At 31.6% G+C, this 6129-nt stretch overlaps 1 long non-coding RNA gene across 11 annotated transcripts in view; it reads right to left on the bottom strand.

Annotated features, from left to right (window-relative positions):
- LOC106463789 overlaps positions 1-6129 on the bottom strand; it is a 58032-nt gene that overhangs the window by 20174 nt on the left and 31729 nt on the right. For 2 of the 11 annotated variants that reach the window (XR_002611561.1, XR_002611565.1), the window contains exon 4: positions 1949-1998. The exons of the other annotated variants lie outside the window; for them this stretch is intronic. This is a non-coding gene — a long non-coding RNA (uncharacterized LOC106463789). The remainder of the gene's footprint in view (positions 1-1948; positions 1999-6129) is intronic. 11 annotated transcript variants of the gene reach the window in all.

Below are 6129 nucleotides of genomic sequence, written 5' to 3'. Positions count from 1 at the left end.
TGCTCAAATACAGGAAGATACTTTGGAACAACGTAAAGTTAGACTTCGAGCTCAAGCTGCAAGACAGGCTACTGAAAGACAACAAGAAACTGTTGAACAGCACAAAGCCAGAGTTCAGTCAGAATCATCAAGGCAAGCTGGATATAGACAACAACAAACTTTTGAACATCAAACCAGACTTTAAGCACAAAAATTAAGAGAGCAAGAAACAGAGGAGCAACATGATGTACGACTTCAGACTCAAAGAACAAGACAAGCTCAAACACGATCTAATTTCAAAAAAAGCTTTGTTTGATTAAATGCTTTTTTTATTTCTCGCATCACAGCTTTTGTCTACTGACTGAATAATTTATACATTTCAAATCTAAATTTTCACTGTGCAACACCAGGTAACTCAGCTAGTTTCTAATACACAACAAGAAATGTAAGATATCACAAAGCCTTTTCTACATATAACAAGTGCAGTGTTACTAGCTGGCTTCTAGGAATTTCCAATCTTTATGATTTCCGTTCAGTTCTGTGTTTTTGTGTGATTCAGGCTGAATACATGGTGAGAACGTGTTGAACTACCTTCATAATCATGTTCATGGCTTCAGTGTCTCATCTTCCTCAAAGTCTTGGCCTCTGTACTTTGGGTCCAAACATATAGGCTACTATTTGGAGAAGTTTTATTTTCCATTATATATTTAAAAGAAGCTCGCCAGTCTATTTAGTTCGAGTTTAAAGTTTTTATTATAAACTTCCTTTCACATCAACCATTTTATCGAGCATCACTGTCAATAAATCTGCTTTGTCTATCTTCTCTTGAGAAGACTTTGCATCAATTTGTACTCCTGATTCAAGATGGAATTTTACAGACAAAAATCATGAAGGAAGTAAAATAAAAAAAAGTATTATTTATGAAAAGTTTTCATTAAAATTGTTTTTGGTAAAACTTAATGATGTGCAATTGAATACAGAGCTGTTACAATTTCTCTATACATTCCTGGAATGACATTACACTAACAAAGTTCACAATGTGTGTGTAGCAGTATGAATAGTTTGGTGACTAGTTGTTTTAAATGCTGTTGTAGTAAAGTGCATGTGATGCTAAAACTATGTCATATGATGGGATAAGAAAAAAAAAAAAATCCTTACAATTTTAGCCTTCACTCTCCCTTCCTTCAGAAAAAGACTATGAAAACAAATTTTGAAATCATTTGTTGGTTTTTCACTGATGTATAGCTATTTCACCACTCAATCAGGCTTACATTCATTGTAAATAAAGGTAGCCATCATAATAATGTTATATTTATCTCATATGGCAAAGTATCCCAATTTTTAAACTTTTGTTATGTTTACAAGCCTATATAATTACCTAAGTCTAATTAATAATTAACTTTAGACTTAGGTAATGATATATGTTACTAACAAGGACAACAATTTATATCCACTAGCAAAACCTTATTGTAATTACTTGTTATAAATATATTTATTCATAAGAGCAAGGAGAAATACTTGAATAAGGCTAAATTGGTCCCCATTTTAAATGAATAACAATGGAGGATTAAGAAATTCAAGGTATCCATTAGAAGAATGTGTTTCAAATATGGTTTAAATTTGATGATAGGATATATATAGGCAAAAAAATTTCAAATACCCACTAGTTTTCTTTACATATTCAAAATGGAAAAAGAACAAGGTTCAATGTGTATACTATCACCAGAAAGAATATATTATTTTTAAAATATTAATTGGTCCAATGGTTACTTTCCCTGTTAAACTTATGGTTGAGTTAGAGTTTCTTCAAATTTGTGCACTATCAAGAAAAATCTACACAGTTCTTCATATCAAAGTTGGATTATACACAGGCTTAAATATTTAAATAAATAACCTGTGTACTGCCTACTCAAGCAGTAAATACTTAGGCTATATTTAATATACAACATTACACAGGTAAGGCACCTACCTCAACAGTTAGTGAAGGTCCCAGTAGTGATGACTTGGTGCTTTCAAGTCCTGCATAGCAATTACAGGTATGTTGTAGATATTTTTTATATTTTGTCAAATGTTTCCTCACTCATTAGTTTCTCTGGCACAGGTTTGGTTACAAAATATGTATTCAATGTTCACTTTGAAACTAATTTGCTTCTGGAGTGTGATTAGTCACCCTTTTTTTTTGTAAACATTGTTTCAATCATCCAGTCTGCTCTGCAAAGTTTATAAACTAATACATTGATTTGCTTCTTCTTTAAATAATACTCTAGCATTACTGTAGATTTTCAAACTGTTCAGTGAAGCATAATGTAATAATCTAGGATTCTAAAAAGAATTTCACTTGAGATAAATAATTTATTAATCAATGGGTTTGCACTGTCACTACGGATTTACTGGTTGAATGAAATTTCTATACCTTTTTATATAATTCTCAACCATTCATACACTTCTATACAATTTTCAACCATCTATATTCTTCTGTTGAATTCCCAGCCAACCATCTCTATTTGTGGGATATTCTAACCAATTCTTAAAATGAAGAAACTCATTTTTTGTAACACATTCCTCTTTTGAGTAACCAATCACAGTTCACAGTCAACAAACTTTCCCTTCTCATAGTTGAAGCTTACAAAATATTTGAAGAACACAATGAATGATTGAAAACTTTCCGAAGTAAAAGAACAAATACAAACTGGTGCAACTTTGCAATGTTTCCACTTATACACAGTAAGCCTAAAGGCTCTCCAATAGCAAGTATTAGAAATAGAAACTTTTGATCTAATAATAAAGGAATAGGTCTAAATGAATATAATATACTAAAAAAAAAAAGACATTAAACATTTTCCTTATATAAAACAAATGTCATTCTGCCTATAGAGTGGTCACAAACATTTAACTTTTTTACATAGCAATAAAAAAGAAAATATAATATAAAATCACTAGAAAAAGTATTAATAGTAACTTAACATTCCATAATAAATTATTTTCAAGTGTAAAATTTTGAACTTGTTTTCTGTAATGTGAAAATTAAATTATTTAGTTTACTTTACAAAAATAATTAGAAATGAAGACTGAGCCTTTAAAATGTTAAAATTATTCATAAAGATTTACAACTCACACCTCTACATGGTCATTTGTCTACCAAGGCTTATTTTTAACTTCTTATATGCCACACTCTGAAACCAGTTAATTTTTTTATAGTAATTCATAAAATCCTTCTCAGTACTTTTATTTACATTCTTTAGTATATTTTCATCCATTAATTGTACAACACAATACTAACAAACAATAAATAAGTAAAAAAAAATCACATCATTATATGATTGGTCAAATACTTTCATAAACTATTGTTGGTAACATTTATGAACTCTCGCATGAGAATACTTTAAGCATCTTCTACTGGTGTATGATTAAACTGTTGAGACCTCGTAGTCTTTCTCATAAACAGTAATGCTAGTGTGGTGTATGAAATATAGCACGTATTTTCTTTTCCTTTTAATTTATAAATGTGAATGCTCAGTTGAAGAAGTTGTCCATTAACATGGTGAACCACACATACAAATACTAACAAGTAGAACTGGATGATGAAAGTTTTAAAACTGCATTTAACACTCAAAGTAGCTTATACGGATTTCATGCATGCCATCTGATATATGTAACAAAAGAAATGCATTTCCACAGATGAAGGAAACTGGCTTGAAGTTTAAATCAGAGAAGTGAGGAAATTTCTTGATCATGTAGTAAGAAGAAACAGTACCCACTGATCCTGTAAACATCACAGTAGTTATAAGAACTTGTCGGCTCAAGCTTATGATAAAAAAATTATTCTGCAGCTTTTTTTCTTTTAGGCTTTCCACAGCATCATGCAATGTGGCCTGCTCTGACTAAAAGCAATCTGTATTTTAGATAGACTGAACACTGTAGTCAAAAATTTCAGTAATGAAAAATTATTTAAGTTTCCAAGCTTATTCAAGACAAGACTATACACATTCATCCTAGATATGGAAAGCAGATGAAAGAACTGCAGCAGTGCTTTGCCATTAGTGTAGGACAATGTGGAACATATAACTGTGCATATCAGTCATAATTTCATGACTCTTGAATGCTGAAAGTTCATAGAAAAGAAAAGATTACTTGAATTTATAGTGTTTCTCAAACACTACCACGTGTATCTGTATGGTAGGAAGTTCAATGATCAAAGTATTACTGAAATGGCTTATGAACTTCTAACTAGTCAATACAGATGGATTTCTATGTGACATGCCATCTTATATGTGCATGTAATATCATACAAAGGACATGTACATGCTATTCCAATGTACAATGGTAGGACTGTGCTCTTAAACATAGTGAGAGAACAGTGAGGATGATGAAATAATGGAATAGTTTGCCTAGTCAGAACAACCAAAGTAATAGTATCAACTCCAAATCAGTATGTTTGGACTGAAATTAATTAGCAGTTAGATTCTTAGTATGGTGAAACTTTTTTTCTTTCTCAAAAACATTACAGGAGTGGTGAAGAAAAGCCATATATGCAATGATGAATTCACTAGTGAATTCACATAAATAGCAAATACCTGGACGTGTCTTCTGTATCACTTGCTGTGAAGCAAGGTGAAATGTGATCTTTGCAGATCAGAAATGCACTATGGATGTAATAAACATTTAAAACCTGTATGACCAGTTGTGAGTGTAGGATGGCATGTTGCAATGAACCATGTACACACAGCTCTTAAATGGTGATAGAGCTAATGGTCTCAAAATCTCTGAGGCAGGAGATGCTAAAGACTTTAAATGACCTCAAGAGTGACAGTCACCAAGAAGTGTTATGCACTTAAGTAGTTTTTCTGACCACATTATCATCAAAACATTGTACCATGTTTGCTACTCAGAGGAAAATCTATCTACACCAGAGAAATTTTAGGCAGTGTTGTAGGTCTTGCTTCATAGATATAACTAGCCATTTTCTAGAAACTGAAAATGGTAATCATAGGTGCTGGTTATTATTAATTACTTCACCAAGTGAGCTGAAGCTTACCAAAATGACTAATACTTCAGCTGGTTCAATCACTTATACAGTATCTTAACAATGGAAGCATGATTCAGAACATGTGGAGAATGGATCACAATATAAATATTATAAGTCAGAGTTGTGTTGAGTGATATGTGTAGTAAAAACATGCATTTCACCACATTGCCCTAAATATGATGGTTTGGCTGAACAAGTTATATAGACTGTCAAGTGTATAGTTGCAAAGTTTGTGATTCCTGACCAAACATAATGAAATAAACACCTATCATTCACCTTGATGACATAAAGGAAACAGAGCAATAGCAGACTCACTTTTTTTGCCAAACTTACTAATATTGACATCTAATGTAGATACAATGGCTGCAACATTATGGTCTAACTCCCAGTACAGATGCATCACAACAATGACCACAGGAATATATGATGTGGTGCTGCACAAGAAATGGTATGTCAACTAAAGGGTAAAATGGATGTAATAACTAGAAGGAATGAAACACAGTAATAGTTGACTAATTTTTCATTTTAGTTGTACATACATAAAGGTGTCTTTTGAAATGTGGCTGGTTTTTCAGCATTGCATGTAATGTTTTTGTTGTATGTAAAAGCTTTAACCTGTATACAATTATATTACTGTATGAAACTTTATTGTAGTGTTATGTAAGAAGTAGTTATTTATTACTACATGATCTCTGGTGGCATTTCTTATTTCTCTGTATTAAGATATTAAGGTTACTGTAATTATTTTATTTACTTTTGGATATTTTATATCATAGAATTTACATACATATTGGATGCTGTTTCATGTGTTATGGTGACACTTAAAATGCTCATAACAAAAAGTCCTTAAATATTGAAAACATTTCAAGAATTTTGCCATATACCCGCTCTTTCAAACTTTCATTGGATCGTGTCTTTCTCTGTCTACTTTAAGCTCCATCTAAATGATTTCACACATGAAACTATTGTCTGATGTAAGAAAAATGTTAACTCTACATGAATCTAAAAAATAAGTAGGCAAAAGAACATACCATTAACCCGATGACTACCGGCTACTAACTTTCTTAGTAGGCAATGCAAGTGTGAGAGCAAAATCATTTGTGAATTGAAAAAATGATAGAGAA

This window comes from Limulus polyphemus, unplaced genomic scaffold (genome assembly GCF_000517525.1).
Source record: "Limulus polyphemus unplaced genomic scaffold, Limulus_polyphemus-2.1.2 Scaffold1483, whole genome shotgun sequence".
In the NCBI taxonomy this organism is placed as follows: domain Eukaryota; kingdom Metazoa; phylum Arthropoda; class Merostomata; order Xiphosura; family Limulidae; genus Limulus; species Limulus polyphemus.
Note: the sequence above shows the minus strand (reverse complement) of the source record. Positions and strands in the feature narration are given on the sequence as shown.